A 19,169-nucleotide genomic window follows, 5' to 3' on the forward strand; every position below is an offset into this window, starting at 1 on the left:
TTTCTCTTTTTTTTTATTTTTTATTTTTTTTTTTACAAAGTTTACACAATAATAATGTCTTAGTGTTTATTTTCTAATTAATGGGGAGTGGGGGGACAGAAATTGTAGAATATTTTGCTTTTCTTTTTAGCATAAAAAATTAAACTATGATTTTTAAATAAAGCCCTCCCCTCCGGACAGCGGCCCCTGCAGGACGGACCCCTCCGTCGGAGATTATTGGCACAGCCAGTGACGTCACGGGGCCAGTTTCCCAGGATTGCTGCGGGAGTCGGAGGCTGCTGGGCGGGGAGAGCGTGGGCCAGGTTGCCGGAGCGGATCATCTGGAGACAACCGGCACTGTGCGGCTAGTACGAGCGCTTCTTTTTCTGGAAATTTCTTTTTTTTTTTTTAAAACTCTGCTTCTGTAAAACAAGCTGAGGAGTCCCAGGAGTTTCCTCTGAGAGCAGGTAGGTCGTACCGGCGTGCACCGGAGAGATTTTATCTTTACAAGCCTGGGATGTTAGCTAGCTGACGGGCTACAGGAGGAGCAGCGTCCCGGTGCTAGCAACCAGCAACCCGGGGAGGCTGTCCAGACACCGGGGACGAAAACCGTCGACACTGGGCTAAAAGCTGGCGGAGGAACTACCGAGTCCACTGGAATTTAGCGCAGTTTTCCCCTAACAGCATCCACCATCTTTATTTTATTTTATTTTTTACAATGAGTTAATATGCTTGGGTTTGTGTAGCTTTGTTGATAGGAGTTGATGCCACACTACCTTCAAAAACCTGGCCATTTAAAGTTTCTGCAACGACCAAAGGAGGGATGTACGAAAATTACAGTCTTCAATGCATATTTCGAATAATTAGGATCCCCTCTTAAATTCGGCTTACACAACAACTGCTGTGCCCCACTTTATTTCAATACAGCTTCCAACTTTTTAATGCGCTGCCATTACCACCCCATTGAGGCGTTCTGGTGGCAGGACTCAGTGTAAGAAGATGAAACAGCAAGATCAAAAAGTTAGATTATTTTCTTGGAAATTTTATACACCTGCCGAATGAAAACAGGTGTCTCTCGGATTATAAAAAACGATGACTCATTGTTCATATCCAGTGTGCGTGCGTGAAAGGCAAGGCGATTCAACATGTCACCTGTTTTGAACGAGGTTCGGCCCGGCGTGAGATCGCGTTAGAACATTTATCACAAGCCTTGTTAGGTTAGAGGGAGGTAAAAGGGGAAAGAGGCTGGCAGTTGAGATGCAGGTTCAGTGGTGCGTACATGACACGGGAGGCTGTGGTGTTGCAGCACCGATATGTCACATCGCACAACACGAGCAGGGCTGCGGCCTGCACAATGCACACTCAGCACACTGCTCCTGAGCCTGGGAGGAATCATCAATGGACATGCTTTGCATAAGAAAAAAAAAGGCAGAGTGGGCGGTGGGGTCGGCCTTTCTGATATTATTGCTTGAGCGATGATGGAAGATAATGTGGCATCTTCAGGAAAGTCAGGATGCAGAGAGGGAACGAGCCCAGGCTTTGCTCTGGTTTTATCTGTGTTGCATGATTATATAAGAGTACTCAGCTTTTATTGTGCGTTTCCTGAGCTCGTTGTTGTTGGCCTGGAGCTGCTTTGAAATCACTGTTGTGGAAATGATTATGACCCCAAATGCAGAAAACTGTGTGAATTAGTCATATTTTATTCGATTTGTCATGCCCCACATTGCATATTTGTTCACGTATGAAGTTTTCAACGCCTCAGGTCCTTTTATAATAGAGCTCTGAGGTTATAGTATGCCTTTAGTTTGGGTGGAGGCCTCTTCAGCAGGAACCTCCTGATTTTCGAAGGGACTTTGACTTTTCTTTTATGGCCAGATTGCTGTATAATTTCATTATGTCACAACAGGAAATAACACTTGTTGTAAAGTGAGTTGCCCTTCCCTTCAGGAAAATGCAGGAAGTTCATGGATCAAGGTCCTCTTGACCACCTCCTGCTTTTAAACATGTCCAGTGGAAGACTAGCTTCTTTTCTAGATGTGTAACCAATATCAACAGCTGGATGGCACAAAATGTTCTTCAATTAACAACCTCAAAATCAGAAGTTATATACAAGTGTTCTGAAACTGTCCCAGGCACCTTAGCATCCAGAAATCTAGGAAACATTTTGATGGGTGGGTAAGTAGGTAGACGGGTACATATGTAGATAGGTAGGCTGATAGATGGATAGATACGTTGGTATGTAGGTAGATAGATTGGTAGGTTGTAGATGGGTACATAAATAGATAGATGGATAGATAGGTTGGAATTTATAGATAGATGTATATGTAGATAGCTGGGTAGGTAGACGATAGGTTAGCAGGTATGTGGGTGTAGCTTGGTAGGTAGGCAGATAGATGGTTAGGTTGGTTGGAGGATGGATGGATCATTAGGTTAGTAGGTAGGTAAATTGTTTAATGATTGGTAGATGGATACTGTTTTGTCCCCATGGGGAAGTATGACTTGGACTCCAAAGCTACAACCCTGAACACATATGGACACACAGCACCAACAGACAGATTTAAATACTAAACAAACAAGAAGGAGACATCACTCAGTCTGGAATTGCCTTGCAGTGCAACTTGTGGTTGTATCAATATATTCTTGGCCAGAAGAAAGGCATTGTTCAACCTGATAGAAAGATCAGTTTGCACTGCTGAGTCAGAATTGTCTGCCTGATGGCAGAAACTCATATTGAGACTACAGAACATGGATCACGTAGTATTCTCTCTTTTTGTGGGTTGAAGACCATTGAAGATGACGATCTTTCTGCAGTTTGAATATGCATGTTAACTATATTCTCAGTGACACAGGACATTTCTTAAACTGTGACCTGATTACACATTCCAAAGCAGCCCAATACAACTTAAAGAGATTTTTTTTTGTTCAGACGCAGTCTGCCATAACCTTTGAGCCAAACATCAGAAAAGCTGTATAGTTCTGCTTCTTCTTTTTTCTAATTATTCACAGCTCGTCTGTCCCTGTTCAGCTTTCTGTTTGAATTTCTGCACTTGCTTGTCTGTCAAAGCGCTTTGTTATCTGTGTTCTTCCAAAGGTGCTGTGTAAATAAAGTTATGCCTGGTTATTGGATTAGTTGGATGACATGTTGCTCCCTTCAGCCCTTGCTCTTAAGTAGAAAGAGTCTGTCTGGATAAAGTTGATTTCTGGCTGCAGAGCTTCCATCCTCTGTGCTATGGCTCTTGGTCAAGTGTCTTATTCGCGATAAGCTGTTTATGTGCATCTTTATCCACTTTAAGTTCTCTCGTAGACACGAGGAGGCCGAGGATTCAGGACATGATACGGCTTCGGCGGCAGGCTGGGTTTAAATGTTCATGCTGGGTGTAATTTCTGTCAGTAAACACCTCTTGTGCTGTGTTGTGTTTTCCTTACATTGTCACCCTGTGGAGGAAGCAGTTGGAGAGGTGGGAGGATAGGAAGGAATGAAGTTGTCCTTTTCCCAGTCCAGGAATCCCTGGAATATCCTGAAACGTTTAGAACGTGCAGAATCTGAGGATGTATTAGCCTCGAGTGTAATGAAGTAAGAACACAGGCTGATACGTCACCATTTGGGCGCTTTGAACTTTTTAACAGCTGATGGTAAATGGTGCACATATGTTGAAAAGTTGTGCAGATTTACCACCAATCAGACTTTTAAGATAACCTAAGTGTTACGGGAAGCTATTATGTAAAGTTCCTTTTATTTTACCTATAGAAATTTGAGGTACTTCCTTCCTTAAATGCTATAGGGAACGGAGGGAACTTCTACACTCTGAGCTTATCTAAAAGTCTTACCTCACCTCGTCTTACTTCAGATTGTGTTTGGTCAAACTCCAGCATGGCTGTAATTTCTGTTCGGTTTTTGTTTCGGTTGCTTTCTTTTCTTTTTCTGCTCTGTTCTTTCTGCCTCGTCATCACCTCAGCTCTGTGTATTTTACAAATCCGACAGCTTATTTCATGCTTAGAAGTTTGAGGCACTGTCAGAACTCACGTTTGGACAGTTGCTTCACTATAATAACTATAACCTTACTTGTCTAAGGATGCTGACTAGAGATGTACTTGCCACAAGTAAGAAAAGACTCAGGAATCAGTCAAAATGAGCACGATAACAGGCGAGGTTAAACTATGACCATGCCGGTACACTGCCTGTATCTCAGTGCTGTGTGAACCCGCTGATCACAGCACCCAATAATCGAAACATGCTTTTAAAATTGCTGAAATTTGTGGCAATGTGAGCAAAGCAACGCACCTGCAATTCAGTGTGACAGTGCTTGACATCACCGCATTCGAGGTGAATTGGAGGTGAGAGCGCTGATGCCATCACCTCAAAGTGACGGGTTGCTTTTATAATGCAACAAAGCTGATTGTTAGTTTCAATCAAAAGCATATTTACTTTTACATTTTTATTTTTTATTCCTGTGATCTAATTTTTAAAGCACAGCTGGTCAACACTGGCTCGCCCCAGTCGGTCCCGTCTCGTTTCCCACCGGACAGGGTGGTCAGGTGGCTGTTGTGGCGATTCGCGATGTCATTTAGTCTCAAGCCTCTCTTGTCATAGTTGGTCTGACAGTATTGAACTTCACCTGTGCTCCACGTGCTGCTCACTTTATTTCATTAATGCTTCAGTTTCTTTATTGCACTACCAGATCCAGCAAAGGGAGGATTCCAGTTAAAGAGTTGGAGGATTTGAGAATGAAGTTTGTAGTTCATAGTGTCTGTGTGACAGGCGAGGTCGTTCAAAGTTAGCTGTTTGTCAGAAAATGTGCATTTTTTAACTTATTCTTTTCAGAGCGATTAGGTGCTAAAAATATGATCGAACTCTGTGGAAGACCCTGTGTCTACTGTCTCTACTGTGTCTGCTGTTTATACTGTGCGGTGGGCACACATCCTGACTCCGGACCTGCTCACTGATTGGCTCCGATAACACTCCAAAAGCCACGTTACATACAAACAGGACTTCCAGAACCATGACAAACCTCTCCAGCCTGCAGCAGCAGCTGATGATGATGGAGCAGCAGAGTTCATACATATCTTGTTTCTGATGGAGATATATTAATGTTGGTGGTAGCGGCAGTGGTGGGACTCCACTTCCTTCCATCAGCCTTTGTAATAAGGGGAATATGAGCTGAATTAATCACGCCACACCGAGCAGACCACATCGCTTGTTGATGGCGATGAAGAGTGTCGGCTTACACGCCGTCTGCCTTGCCCCAGGGTTGGGTTGTTTTTTTGTTTTTTGTTTGAGTCTCTGAGGGACCTAAAACCTGCTACATGCCGACTGTTGTGTGTTTTGATGGATCACACAAGCGAAGCAGGAGTTGTAAACAGAAACCTCGTGGACTTGTGTTTTCCTCTGAGCTAACAACAACCCCGTTTCTGGATCTTTTAAGATAAGAACACTAAAGCTAAGAGCTAAAGTAGATAAGATGAGTTCAGTAATGCAAAATAAACAGAATAAATGGCTCCCAATTCTTGTACCGACTCTGTTTCTCATTTCGTCTGCTTTGCCAATCTTCTTCTTTTTGTTTTTTTCAAACATAACAGCTGGCTATCAGATGTCAGCATCTGTCTCTTGATTTACCCACGAACCTTTGCTTTTTAGGGGTTGTTTCCTGCAGTTGGGTCGGATTTCCTTCCGACTCCAAAAACTTCAAAAGCTTCAACATTTGCCTGCTCTTCTTTGTGTAATTTTAAAGGGAAATTCTGGTTTAATTAGTCAGTATGTTCATGCACATGCTTCAGATCAGTGACCTGCCCGTTTCTACTTAATCTGGAAGTCTTTGGAGCTTTTAGTTTTGGGTCATTTATTGGTGAAATACTGGTTTTAAGTGCTGATTATTTCAATGAGAAACTTAAACTCAAAGACACTTTACCTTAATCTCTAAACAGCCAAACTACTTTAGTGTCCAAAATAATGATTATATTTTATACATGAACAAATAAAATGACTCTATTGCCGTTTCCTACATATGCCAGGTTTCTAATTTGACCCAAAAAATGGGTTTTAAGGGTTGTTTGTATTTTCTTGGTCATTACATAATCAGTAAATACAATATTATCCATTGCATGTTAGCTCCAGTAGTGAACTGGCTCCTTTTTGACCTGATCTGAGTATTTCTTTATTCCCGTTGGTTCTGATCTGTTGGAGGTGCAGAAGGTCCCTCCTGACTCATATCTGTGGTGCTGATGATGACACCCAATCAAAGTGGGTGCACCATGTGTTATGTAGGAGGCTCTTTGAACTCGCATGGAATCAGAAAGCAAAATATGTAAATTCTGAAAACACAAAAAAGGTAATCACATGCTCGTTTTTTTTTCTTTTCGAGTACTGAAATGTAGTGAGGTGCGTTTAAGAACCAGAGCTGTGGCTAATTTCTAAACCAGTTTAATCACAAGTTCATATATATGTTAGTCAGCTTTATCTGACTCACCTTTGAGCAAACTCTTGGCAACAGTGGGAAGGACAAACTCTGTTTTAAACATTTCACAATAAAAGCCTCACAAATAAATGATGTTGTTGGTTTAAAAAAAAAAATGTGTGCAGGAGATATTGAGTCGATATAAACCAGTAAATTTAACAGAGTATTAAAATACCAAATAGGGTAAGAAGTAAAAATAAAAGGCAGGTTGTGATAAATAAAGAATGGTGACAAGAGTTCATGTTTACTTGTTGAAACATGAACAAACAAGGTGACAGAGATGTAAAACTCTCAAATTAAAGCGTTAAATATCATTAAAACTGCCTTTTATTAGCTCATTTGCAGTGAATACTGCTCAATGATTGGCGATTTTCTGCAGGATTAAAGCTAAAAGCAATTTATTCTGTTTCCTCGCAGATTGTCGGAGGATGGTGCCAACGCTCCATGTTGTACTTTTATGTCAGGACAAACTATTTTTAATTTTCAGTTTATTTTAGACACATTTATTTTTAGCGGCTGCCGTCGGCTTTAATCGCCTGTACTCTCAGTCGCTCTCTTCCTTCCTCTCTCTCCGTGGCTCAGCTGTGACTGAATCGCTGTGTCATGTGTCAACATGCTAATGCACCCGGGCCATCAGCACACCATTATTGTAGTGGGGGCTGTAACCACAGCAACAGCGAGGGCAGCCATTTGTCTGTTGATGGTGACCTTTGAATACGAAGGCCTTTCTGGTAACGGAGGCCTTTTCTCCGCTCTGACAGGCAGCTCTGATGTTTGAATTCTGGGTATTTTTCCAGGGAGGCTGGCTGCTTTGACATGTTACTGTGTTTTAAGCACACAGCTGGTGTTGTCGGATATTATTAAGCTTTAAAGGAATCTGTTGAAAGCGATGGATTGTAAAAAGCTGAGCATGTTTTTCTTGCCGTCAGTACTCAGAGAGTACTGCTGTTGACTTGATCACGGAGAGCAGAGGTGTATGTGTGCACCGTTTCTTCCTCTGACGCGGCGTTTCCTTGCTCTGGTTTGTCACACTGCTCATGAGGTTTGTGTGGCTCCACTCCAGGAGGACTTTGACCTGAATTAATCCGCCTCTCTTTAGCACTTAAATATCTAAATGACTCAGGAATACTGGCGCTCGCTGTTGCCAGGGTTTCACAGCTCTGGACCTTGTACTTCTAACTGCTGCTTTTGGGTCTGTTTTCGGATGTAATGTAAACTTTAAAGCTGCATCTGAGTGAATGTGAAGCTTTTTTTCTTTTGTTTTTTTTGTTTTCTTCTTTTGACTGCTCCCTTTAGGGGTTACCACAGTGGACCATCTGCCTGTTTCACGCTGTTTAACCCTTTGCACGTCCTACTTCACCACATCCATGAATCTCCTCTGAGGTCTTTTGGTTAGTGTCACAGAATTTAAAGATGAGGCCTCGTTTGCTTCTTATTGAATCCTGTGGACAGATTTAAATAAGAAACCATAGAAATAAATTTATAACAAGGACAAAAACAGAAAAATAAAAAACATTGGTTCAGCTGTTTTTTTTATTTTGTTAGCCATGATTAGCTTAAAGGGAGTCTGTTTTACCTGGTGTTGCCTGTGGAGGTCAAACAGAAGTATGGCCAGTGTTGGGGCCAAACTGGGGCAGTAATGGGAGGGCATTACATTTATGTAAGGACCTGCATTTGGGTTTTTGTTTTTTTGTTTTTTTAGCTAATGCTAGCTTACCCACTGACACAGAGAAACTGCGCAATCTCCTATGTCAGAAAATAATGACGTGGTTTAGGTCGGCTCGTTAAACGAATCTCCTGGAGTTTTACGAGAACCGATTGGTTTCAAATAAGGTTTATGGTTGAATTTTAGCCAACATTTCTGAGTAAATGCAAATTTGAGTGTTTCTTATTGTTAAAGTTGGTTGATGTCATCTTTTTTTTTTTTAAATATATATATATCATTTTTTGGGCCTTTTTGTAGCTTTATTTTTGACAGGGACAGTGAAGCCTGACAGGAAAGTGGAGGAAAGAAAGAGGGGAAGACAAGTGGCAAAGGACTTGAACCCGGGCTGGCTGCTCTCAGCCGTGTGGGATATGGTCGCCTGCTCATTCCAGTGAGCTAACCCGACGTCCAGCTTGATGTTATTTTATCTATAGCATGGACAAATTGACCTTCTTGAGTGAATTAGGTTGCTGGTCAAAGGAGCTTGCAAAGAAAAGCGTCTGGACTTCTTTAAGTTGCTTGAAGACGTTTCACCTCTCAGCCGAGAAGCTTCTTCAGTTCTAAGGTCAAATGATGGGGAGTCCCAGATTTAAACCTAGTGGGAGTGTCCCACTAGGTTTAAAGTTAGGTTTAAAGTTAATTTTAAACTAGGTTTAAAATTCAGAAATATTTATATATTCAGAAATAAATATTTCTGAATATATTTCAGAAATATTTATTTCTGAGAGATCAGATTAATTTTGTGTTGACCAGCTGATCAATTATTCCACCAATAGTTCCAGTTGTAGCTGGGCAGAATTGGCAGACTCAAAGTTCGGGGCCAGAGTCAAGCGGGGTCCCATGGACCAGGCCCGAACCAAGTACTGGTAACGCCGTCACAGCCTTTAGTCCTCTCTGTTTCCTGCTCGTTATATTTAGCCGATACGGGTGCACAGCCAGCTCTCCACTGGCCCTCCACACTTTGTTGCTATGAGATGTGTTATGTAACTGTACGTCGTCCACACTCAGGAAAAAACAGTTTTCAGGTGGGATTTTTTTTCTTAATGTGAACACATATGAGTATGTGTGTTTATGTTCCAGGATGCTCTTGGCTAAATAAGCTGATGCAGCTCTTGTCTTTTGGTCCTCGTTGTCTCAGAGTCTCTGTGGAGCCAGTCACTTCCTGTCCTTTATTTTTTAAAATGTGAGTCGTTTGCCTGATATCACCGTCTATCAGCCCCATTCAATAATCTGCAGCAAGGAGGAAAAGACTGCCGGGGGAGGTCATAGAAGTGTTTCAGAGTGACAGGAAGCACACTCGAGTCACTTTGAGTATTTTATCTGTTGGGACAATTTCTGGAAGTCAGAGTGCTCCAGTCGTGGGTTTCATGACTACAGAGACTTCCATGATAAGATACTGCTATCGACATTTTGAGTCGGGCTGCAGTTTCCATGTTTATGTTGTTCTTAATTAAGATTTAAAACAATAAAAACTCAAGTTTTTAGCAGGTTTGGTGAAGTAAAGGCAACTAAGACTACTAGAACAGCTACCCTGAGGTACCCCTGAGCAAAGTACCATCCCATTGAGCTTAGGAACAAGGCCAAATGCAGTGAATCATTTGAGTTAAGTCACTTATCAGTTAGAATCCAGATGGCCTTCTTTTAACATGTGGACTAAACTACCCTGACATCACGTTTTGGATTGTGGACATTTGTGGAAAGTTGATTCTGTTTATCTGGAAATAACATTTTTACTGGAATAAACATTTAGTCACTCGTCCAGGTGACTTCAGCCTAGTTTGGCATTTGGCCATGGCCAAAAATGACAATAGAGGGTTGGATTTGATGGATGCTGCTAATCTATTTGGTAACATCCAAAAAGTTGATTCTGTTCATCTGGACAAAGTGTTTTCAGTGGGAGAAATGTTTCATCATCCAAGTGACTTCTTCAATCTCAGCTGATTGCAGGTTTCCACAACCTTATAAAGAGTACACTTGCACAATGACTATGATAGCCCACTGATCAGTGGTTGTTGATCAGTGGGGAGTAGCTTTAGTATTTTCAGAGCTGTCACTGCTCAGAGCGAGCCAGCTCTTTGACTAATGTACCACCTTTTAGCTTCTTGTGACACTTTTTATTGGGGTTAGACTTCAACTTGAGGAGGATGACTGCTGTCAATCTTTAATCTGGATTACAAAATGTTCATAAAAGATCAGCACTTCAGAAAGCCCAGACGTCGGCTGAAATTGCAAAGGAGCAGCGTCCAAGCAGGTCATACAAGGGACAGATATGCTCTTTGAGACCAACTGTAATGTTTCTGAGTTTTAAAAATAGGATAACAGAGTGTTCCTGATATTCCTGAACATTTTTGGATGGTTGAATTTGCTAATTTAAGATATTTTTACTGAGGAAGAGGATTTGCTTCTTGAACAATAAAGTTCACTGCCTGAGCGTACTGTACTACAGCAGCAGTCTATTAGGGGTGTGTCTCTAATTTATGTCACAGTGTAGAGGCAGAGCACAGGATCAGATAAAAGTACTGTATGTGAACCAATACAAATACTAGTTTTTATTCACGAAACTACTGAATAGTTTCTCTGTGTGTGTGTGTGTGTGTTTGTGTATCACCACCTTTGTGAGGACAAGTTTCAGTTTAATTATCTGTAGTCAGGACCTTTCTGCAGACTGAGGACCACTTCAAGGGATTGTCTCACACCTTGTTTTAAGTTTTGATTTGAGATTAAGAAGTGCAAAGTTTAGACGTATAAATCTGTGCGTGTGTGTGTGTGTGTGTGTGTGTGTGGGATTACCAACTTTGTGAGGACCTGGTTCAGTTTTAATCCACTGCAGTAAGGACCATTTCAAAAGACTGTTTCAGACTGTTTAAATGTTTGATTTGGTTTAAGAAATGTAAACTGCAGAAATACAAACCTGTGTGTGTGTTGACCTATATTACCACCTTTGTGAGGACTCGGTTCAGTTTTAATTGCCTATAGTGAGAACTTTTGTGTGGACGGTGACGACGGCTTCAAAAGAGGTTTTCAGACATTGTTTTAAGGTTTGGTTTGGGATCAAGAAATTGAAAGTACAGAAGTACAAATCTGTGTGTGTGTGTGCGTCTGGGAAGGTCACGTTGCTTTCTGAAAGGACTCACCTGCTGACACGCCCTTTTCAGACCAATGTTTCTTGTGGGTGCGGCTGCAGCCGGTGAACTGCTTCAAAGAATGCTGGGTAACTTTCATGTGTGACTTTTTAAATAAACAAAACTTAACACAAGAAGAAAGTTTAGATCGCATCCGGATTGGTTTGATCAGTTAGTGCGAGATAGCTTTGGTGTTTGACTTAGGCAGCAGAAAGTGGAAAGATGGCTGTGCACGAATGATTGTTTGGTTTCCTTTTGACCACTGAATAATAGAAAAGTCAGCGAAGGTCTTTCACCTGATTAGCTGATTTAACCTTCATTAACCTCGGCTACTTCAGGCTCAAAGTTTTGTACATCTTTGAGCCCTCATACCCACATTAAATGAAATATTGCCAATACCAAATAAATATTGCACACAGTCCAAAGACAGAACTGTTTTTTGTTTAGCTTTTTCAATGAGCATCAGTGTCATTAATTATGTTGTGGTCTCAATTGCAAAATTGCACCAATTTAAGTCTCTGATGTACAGGAAGAGGTCATATCACCATCAGGTGTAGGTGACTGATCTGATTACGTTATAGTATATTTTCTGAGACCCTCTGTGGGGGGGAAAAATGATTAATTGCCCAAGGAGACTAAAAATCAGTTCAATAACCATTTAAAAACTTCTTTAGTGATACTATTACACAGAAGATATGCACACCAGGTTTTCAAAGTTGCCAGGAGTGGGTCATTTAGATATCCCTGGAAAGGACACTGAAAATCAGAGAGAGTGTATGTGTGTGTGAATGGGAGACAAAAGCACTAACACATAGATCAACTGTGAATGAGTGTGAAAGTGCTTTGAGCATCTAATTGTTTTTAGACTAACAATGATCTAATCCTTGTTATGTGAAACAGACCGTCCTGCATCACATTAATCTATGAGCTAAGTTAAGACTGGTCTAACCCCACAGACCAGTCTAAACTATCTCTGTAAAACTGCTCCCAGGCTTTGTTGCTCTTACTAATCAGCAGCCTTAAAAATACATAAGAAGATGTGAGTGAGCTGCTAATAATGCATCACGTCCTCAGAAGCGATGTCGTGCTGCAGTTTTATGAAGAAGGAAATGTGATGCTCATTAGCAGAAAATCCTCACGGCTGCCCGTAAAGACACCCTGACGAAGGCCGTTATCAGCTGTGCAAAGTTCAGCGGCGCTGTGAGAGGGCGAAACGCGGCGTCATTTTCTGCACAGTTAGAGAGCAGCCCGAGCCCATCAGCTGGTGTTAATCATCTCCCAGAGAGGAAGATAGCAACAGGACGAGCTGAAAAAGTTAGTAATCAGGATCCCTTACTTCATGTCATGGAGAAAACGGCGTGTGGGAATAACCATAATCTAATGTTTGCTTTTACTGGCCGACATAAAACTCAGTTTAATTAATAAAAGTACTGCTACCTATAAGAAAGTAATATAATTTATTACGGAGACTTGAGTTTATGAGTTTATATTAAAAACCTAAATCTATTGGAGTAAATGCTGAGCCATACTGTTTAGCAGTCTCTAGGTGATTGGGACTTTTATGTTAAAGCCTCTAACAGCCCTGCTTGTTTCATAGTACGGAGCTCTGCTGGTGTCTAAAAGCTGTTTGGATTGTTTTTTTTATCATGACTCTTTAAACGGTGCAACTGGATAATTAGCAGTAGTTTCCCTTCTCTGCTGGTCGATGGGGCAGCAGTCTAAACAGACCTCCCTCTCCTCAGCCTCCACCTCCAGCTCTTCTGTGGTGTAGGTGTTCCCAAACCAGCTGAGAGACATAATCTCTCCAGCATGTCCAGCATCTCCTCCCAGTTGGGGATGGATGAAACGCCTCACAGAGGACACGTCCAGGAGTCGTCCTGTTCAGAGCAGATGCAGATTCATGACTGTACGCTTCCTGTAACTACCCATAGCTCATGGGCGAGGGTGGGGATGTAGATGGGCTGCTAAATCAACAGTTTCACCTTGATGCTCAGCTTTCTCTTTACCACAGTATACAAGGTCAAATGAAGCTAAACAATGGCTGTTCAACTTTATGTGCACACTGCCATAATATTTGCTTCATATGTGGTTCACTGTGTTTTGAAGAATACCTCACAGGGAATGTTATTGGCTCTTCTGTAGGAAAGGTTTTCATTTCGGCTGTTTGTATCCTCAGATTTCCAGCATCTTCCCTGGAAGTTTCAAATAAAGAACCTACCATGGTGTAGTTGTATCTCCTCCCCTCTGTTGTTGTCAGTCTGCCCTCGGGGGGTTCTCTGAATTCATCGCAGGCTCTGCGCTTACCACGTGACCTGGCCGAGCGGTCCTGACAGCGAGCTCTCAGTGAGCAACGACGCAGATCCAACAATCAGCTGTTTGTCGGCTCGGCGCAGAGTGGGTCGGCATACATACGACCGCAGGTCGATTCGAACAGTGCTTCCTCTGCTGCCGTGAAGAGCGGCGTCCTCAGAGCTACAGCTGCTACAGCTGCTACAGCGCGAGCTCAGCCACTCATTTCTGACCACTCCACCGAATAAAAGACCGTCTTTAACGCTACTGTAAGGTGGTTTACAACACACTATGTGCAGATGTTTCAGAACATGGTTTTTAGATTGATCTTTAAATGTATTCATTGTTCTCTTTATTTGTGAGGGAGGAACTGAGAAGCATTTTTGATTTTACACTTCAAATCCTTTAACGCTAACCCGACTTCTCCAAAACTGAGATTAAAAATCGAAAAACCAGCCCCAAATAGCCAGCGTACAGCCTCGCAGCAAACTCCAGTGCAGCATAAACATAAAGCATCTCTTTCATGTGTGGGCGTGTGAGCTTGGTTAGCGAGCTTTATTTACCTGCCGGGACACTACTGCACGGCTCGGGTGGAGCTCCTGCTACACCTGTGTGACCAATGAATCATTGCTGGGGTGAGGAGAGAGATCTTTCACACAGTAAATGAATTTCTGAATTCATTTACTGAATTCTTAATTTCTACGAGTCAAGGCCTTTCCTTGCCAGCCAAAAGATATACTCTCTCCAGGGTGTCATGGCAGGGGCCTCGGTCTGGTTGAAGAGGCCACTTTGGGGTGGCACCTTAGGGAGGCATCCCGGTCAGATGCTTAAACCACTTCTTCGGTTTGGTGCTTTCTGAGCTCCTCCTGAGTGAATGGGCTCCTCACTCAATGTTTTATAACATTTTATCCTCAGCAAAATGTCTTCTTACCAAAGAAACAACAGAAGTGGTCACAGATGATCACAAGTAAACCTTATCATCAGTTGGGTTGGGCGATTGGACCAACTACATCAGTGCGTTTTCTTTAAACTTTATTTTTCTAATGACTTTGCCTCGTGAGAGTTAAAACAAAATGGACACATCCAGGAATGCAGAGCAGAGATCGCCAGCTGTGCTCTAAAGGTGCCCTCACACCCAGTTTGGCCCCTGGCATTGTCGAGTGTTCAGCCTTTGGGGTCTGTAACACAGCGCAGCTCTGATTTGTTGCTAATGTGGCTGCATAAAGCTGAAACAAACCAGAAGCACAAATACCACAAAGGCGCACGTGTCAACAGGGCAAAGAAAACAGTCTGTGGACTAAAAATACCTCCTTTGGTGTGACTCGGGTCTCAAACGCTTTTTGCATCACAGGGGAAACCAAAAAAATCTACTTCAGCTCCACTCAACCACGCTCGTCTGCTTCAAAGCAGCTGCACACTGGAAAGAGAAGTTTTCACAACCTTTATTTACGCCCCAATGATTCAGACACCCCTACTGCCACCAGTATAGTCCAACATCCTCTCTGGTGCCCACGTTGAAACCGGCGGCATGGTGGTAACTCCACCCTTTACTTTGTCCTGCATCAGGATGTTTTTCCAGTCATTTAACCAGAAAGAGCTGGTCTGTTGTTTGACATCATATTGCATTCTCCCGGTTTTATTCATTATTCAGATGAGCAAACAACTGGCGGCTCTTTTACCATCGGCATGTTTGAATATGCAAACTCTGAAAGATGTTCAGCTTGTAACCAAATACTGAACCTCTTTGTTGTGGAAGTTGAAAGGCTGAGGAGCAGGTGTGTCAGCCTCCTCACTGGAGACTGGAATAAAGGGAAACAACGCTTCTTTGATCAAATTAGGTGATTCGGGCGTATTTAATAATGTGGGTATAAAGTTTCCGACCTTGGAAACAGTAACCTCAAACTACTAAGTCACTGCACTTCTTCGAAATAGCTGTGGGACGTTTATGTTTGTTATGCAAAAATAATGGTCAGGACGCCATGGTGGTAAAATCCATTTCACTGAGCGTGTGTTTAAACATTAAAGAGCACCTTTTGTTTTTGGTAAATATAGCATCCATAAATGATAAGTATTTTCCATAATAGGCATTAATGTAATGTAGTGGTAATCATTCATATGCTGATGGCGGCTTCTGTTAGTCATGGAGCTGCTAATGGGCTCGTCTGCTGATGTTTAAGGACGTTTTCCTTTTTAATTCATGTTTCTATAATAAATAAAAAAATATCTCAGTGTGAACCAAACTGTAGATGTAACCGTGTTTCTATATTTCTGATTATTTTTGTGCTGGCTCTCTTTTCTTCCTTCACCTCTCAGATATATGATCCTGTCTTTGGTGGTATTAATAGCAGCTTCACTGGGACTGAGGCTTGTGTTTGTGACAGCATATTTTTTTGTCTGAATAAATTCCTCATCGTGTGATTTACATTTTTTGCTAGCTTTCCGGGTTTCCTTTAACTTCTTGGTGAAAATAATTGTTGTGACTGTGTGCGGGAATTTCTGGGTTAGAAGTGCTAATGCAGTGTTTGTGTGTAATAATAATCATTCAGTTCAAGATGTTTGCCTGGATTTACGGAAAAACAGACTGTATATAATAGATGGACATTGCCACTGTGCTTGCACACTCACAGACGGTATAAGACATGGATGAAAAGGCTTCAGGTATGAGAAACTTGTTTCGTTTCATCTGTGAATCTTGGTCATACTGTGGTTTGTTTTTTGTGTTTTTTGTGTTTTTTTTTTTTAAAAAGCAGGATTATCTGGCGTGTACTCACTGGCTGACTTGTGATTGACAGAACATTAGCCGGTGAACGTGCCGCGCTCTATCTTCCTTTCTGACTGGAATAAGGACCGTCATTTGCAAACTGAGCTTTACGTTTTATTAATCAGGGGAGTCACACATGAGCTGACACATTAATAGAGCAGAAGGCCGTGTTCTGATACACTGCTGCAGGCAAAGGAGCTTCCCCGGCTCGTCCTTTCACGCTTTGCTTCTCAGACCTGGGAAATACTTGAATTGCATATATGCAACTTATGTGAACAATTATGCACCACACTAATGACACGACAAGTTCACTGTGTGAAACATGATAGAATACATTTGAACAATATGAATGAAAACTAAACATTAATTTATTGTTATTCTGTTTTTTAAGCATATTTAATAACTTTGGTTTATATTTTATTACCGTGTTTATTATAAAGTGTTATAAAAAGGTTATTTTTACTCTGATTTCAGGCATATCTGTCATGATGCGACCTCGGTGTGTCCCATTTATTTTTAGGTTGCTCATCGTGCAGCAGCGTTGAGGTGGCCGGTTTCTAATATTTCAGTGCCAGCACGGTGGTTAGCACTGTTGCCGCACAGCAAGAAGGTCCTGAGTTCAATTCCAACATCAGGCCGGGGTCTTTCTGTGTGGAGTTTGCATGTTCTCCCCGTGTTTGCGTGGGTTCTCTCCGGGTACTCCGGCTTCCTCCCACCATCCAAAGACATGCAGCTTGTGGGGATAGGTTAATTGGAAAATCCAAATTGCCATCAGGTGTGAATGTGCGAGTGAATGTGAGCGCGAATGGTTGTCTGTCCCTGTGTGATGGCCCTGCGACAGACTGGCGACCTGTCCAGGGTGTACCCCGCCTCTCGCCCTATGACAGCTGGGATAGGCTCCAGCGCCCCCCGCGACCCTGAAAAGGATAAGCGGAAGCGAATGGATGGATGGATGGATATTTGCACTTAGGTGAAAACTCGTCCAGCGAGTTGCTTTAAATACACTTCCCTGTATTTCCCTGTTTTCCTTTCTTTCTTCTTCTTATTCAAAGTTTTCACTCTAAGCGGCTTTTTATTATGATGGTCTGATGTGAACAATCAGCAGTCCTTCACCTCTCGGCTGCGTCTTTAATGTTTCGTCTGAATGACTCTGTTAATGGAAATCCTGCTTCAGAGGATGCTGACAGCTGGAGACGGGTTAGCTAAGGAGCTACACTTCCATGCAGGATTTTAATATTTAGGGCAGCAGCTGGAAATAGCTTCGGCCCTTTTAGTTTCAGGCTTTTGCTAGAAAAAAAAACAAAAACATTAATGTGACGGTGAGCGCTGCAGTCGAGGCTCAGCTCTGCTGCTGGCCGGCTGTCGCTGGTACTTTGTGGTTTTCTTAATTAGCTGCTTCAGACGGGAGGGATCAGTCGTCCCCGCAGCTTAGTGAGCTCCGTGGTGAAACCAACAATTATTGAGTGCGACGTTCAGAGTCTAAAATTAGCTGCAGAGTCATTTTAATGTTAAATGTAGTCAGCAGTAAGGCTCGTTTCTCCAAGGGCTTACCGTTGGGAATAAAGCAGGTTTGATCACCTTTTCGGCTGTGATGGGTAAACGTTGTGCCTTTTGTTTACGTTGGAAAAACTACGCATCCCAGCTGCATGCTGGGATGACAAATAGATCATTGTGATTTTTTTTTTATGATTTGTAATCTTTTTCGTGACAAAAATTTGCAGATTTCAGCAAAGATTTTATACATTTAAAAGTAGCTAGGTGTGGACAAAAACATTTTAGTTAGTTGTAGTTTTTTAGTTTTTATTTCAGCTATCTTAAATGATATTTGCCAGTGACAAATATAATATAGTGTAAAATAACAATTAAAAAGAACAGAAACGAGACTGAACTAAAAAACCAAAACTCCAGACAAAATTCTTCCAAAAGCTCCACATCACTTCCTAGGTGGCATTGATGAGCACCCACGAATTAAATCATGTTGCTTTATGTTGCTCTGATTAAATCTGGAACTTGTTAGAGTCCTGGGGTTGGAGAAAACTCTGGGGGAAGTGCAGACTGACTGTCCTGAGGCAGGTTTTAGTGACAGTATTGGTATGCTTGACACGTTTGTGTCATTTTGCAGGGAAAAAAACTGAAGTGAGATAACTTTATTGGATAAAAACATATATGAATATGCTTTTGCAATACGTGGGGTGTCTGGCGAGTCCCACCTCTGTAAAGTACAGCAGCTGTGAACGGCATAAAGCATGCCTGACATGCCTCTTTGGTAAAAATGGCTGACTTGTTGGGCAGAGCTTCTTTGTTGCAATTTTGTAGGCGGTGCTATGGAGCGTTTTCAGGTACAGGAACCATAAAATATATAAATTGTTACCACTTCTTAAAAATATGAAACTTTAATAACAGCTTCCAGCTTCACCAGATTAATGCTTGAGCTTTAGAGTGCTAGTTATCATTATTATTATTATTTTTGTTATTAATACTATAGAAAACTTCCCAGGGTGCAGGGAGGCAAACAGCTCAGTCCCACTAAGTGGAACGATCACTCTTTGATCTTTCAGCAGTTTTTATTGCAGTAGCTCAGCTGAGTTAAAGGTGATTACATCACATCCTGTGAGCTGCGGGAAATGTTTGGTGTGTCTCTGATGGTCTGTGCAGGCTGCGCTGAGCCGCTGTAGCAGGTTTGATCTTGTCTTTGTGTGACCCGCCGTGTGTGCGATTGTTCTGGAGGAAAGCAGACAGTGTTAGACTCATAATGGAAAATTATCATATCGATTAGAGGCCGAGGTTCAAAGCCAAAGTGCCCTGCAGCAGCGCAGCAGCAGTATATAGGAATGAATGAGTGAAGGCTCCCCGTGGGAGTT

General features: G+C 42.1%; 1 protein-coding gene across 5 annotated transcripts in view; it reads left to right on the top strand.

The window, feature by feature from the left end:
• Positions 1-233: 233 nt before the first annotated feature.
• The window catches only part of LOC146502145 (unconventional myosin-VI), a 154,823-nt gene continuing 135,887 nt past the window's right edge, over positions 234-19,169 (top strand). For all 5 annotated transcript variants that reach the window (XM_085133606.1, XM_085133608.1, XM_085133609.1 and 2 more), the window contains exon 1: positions 234-446. The gene's annotated coding sequence lies outside the window, so the exon portion shown is untranslated. The remainder of the gene's footprint in view (positions 447-19,169) is intronic.

This window comes from Neolamprologus multifasciatus, chromosome 15 (assembly GCF_963576455.1).
Source record: "Neolamprologus multifasciatus chromosome 15, fNeoMul1.2, whole genome shotgun sequence".
NCBI classification, from domain to species: Eukaryota; Metazoa; Chordata; class Actinopteri; order Cichliformes; family Cichlidae; genus Neolamprologus; species Neolamprologus multifasciatus.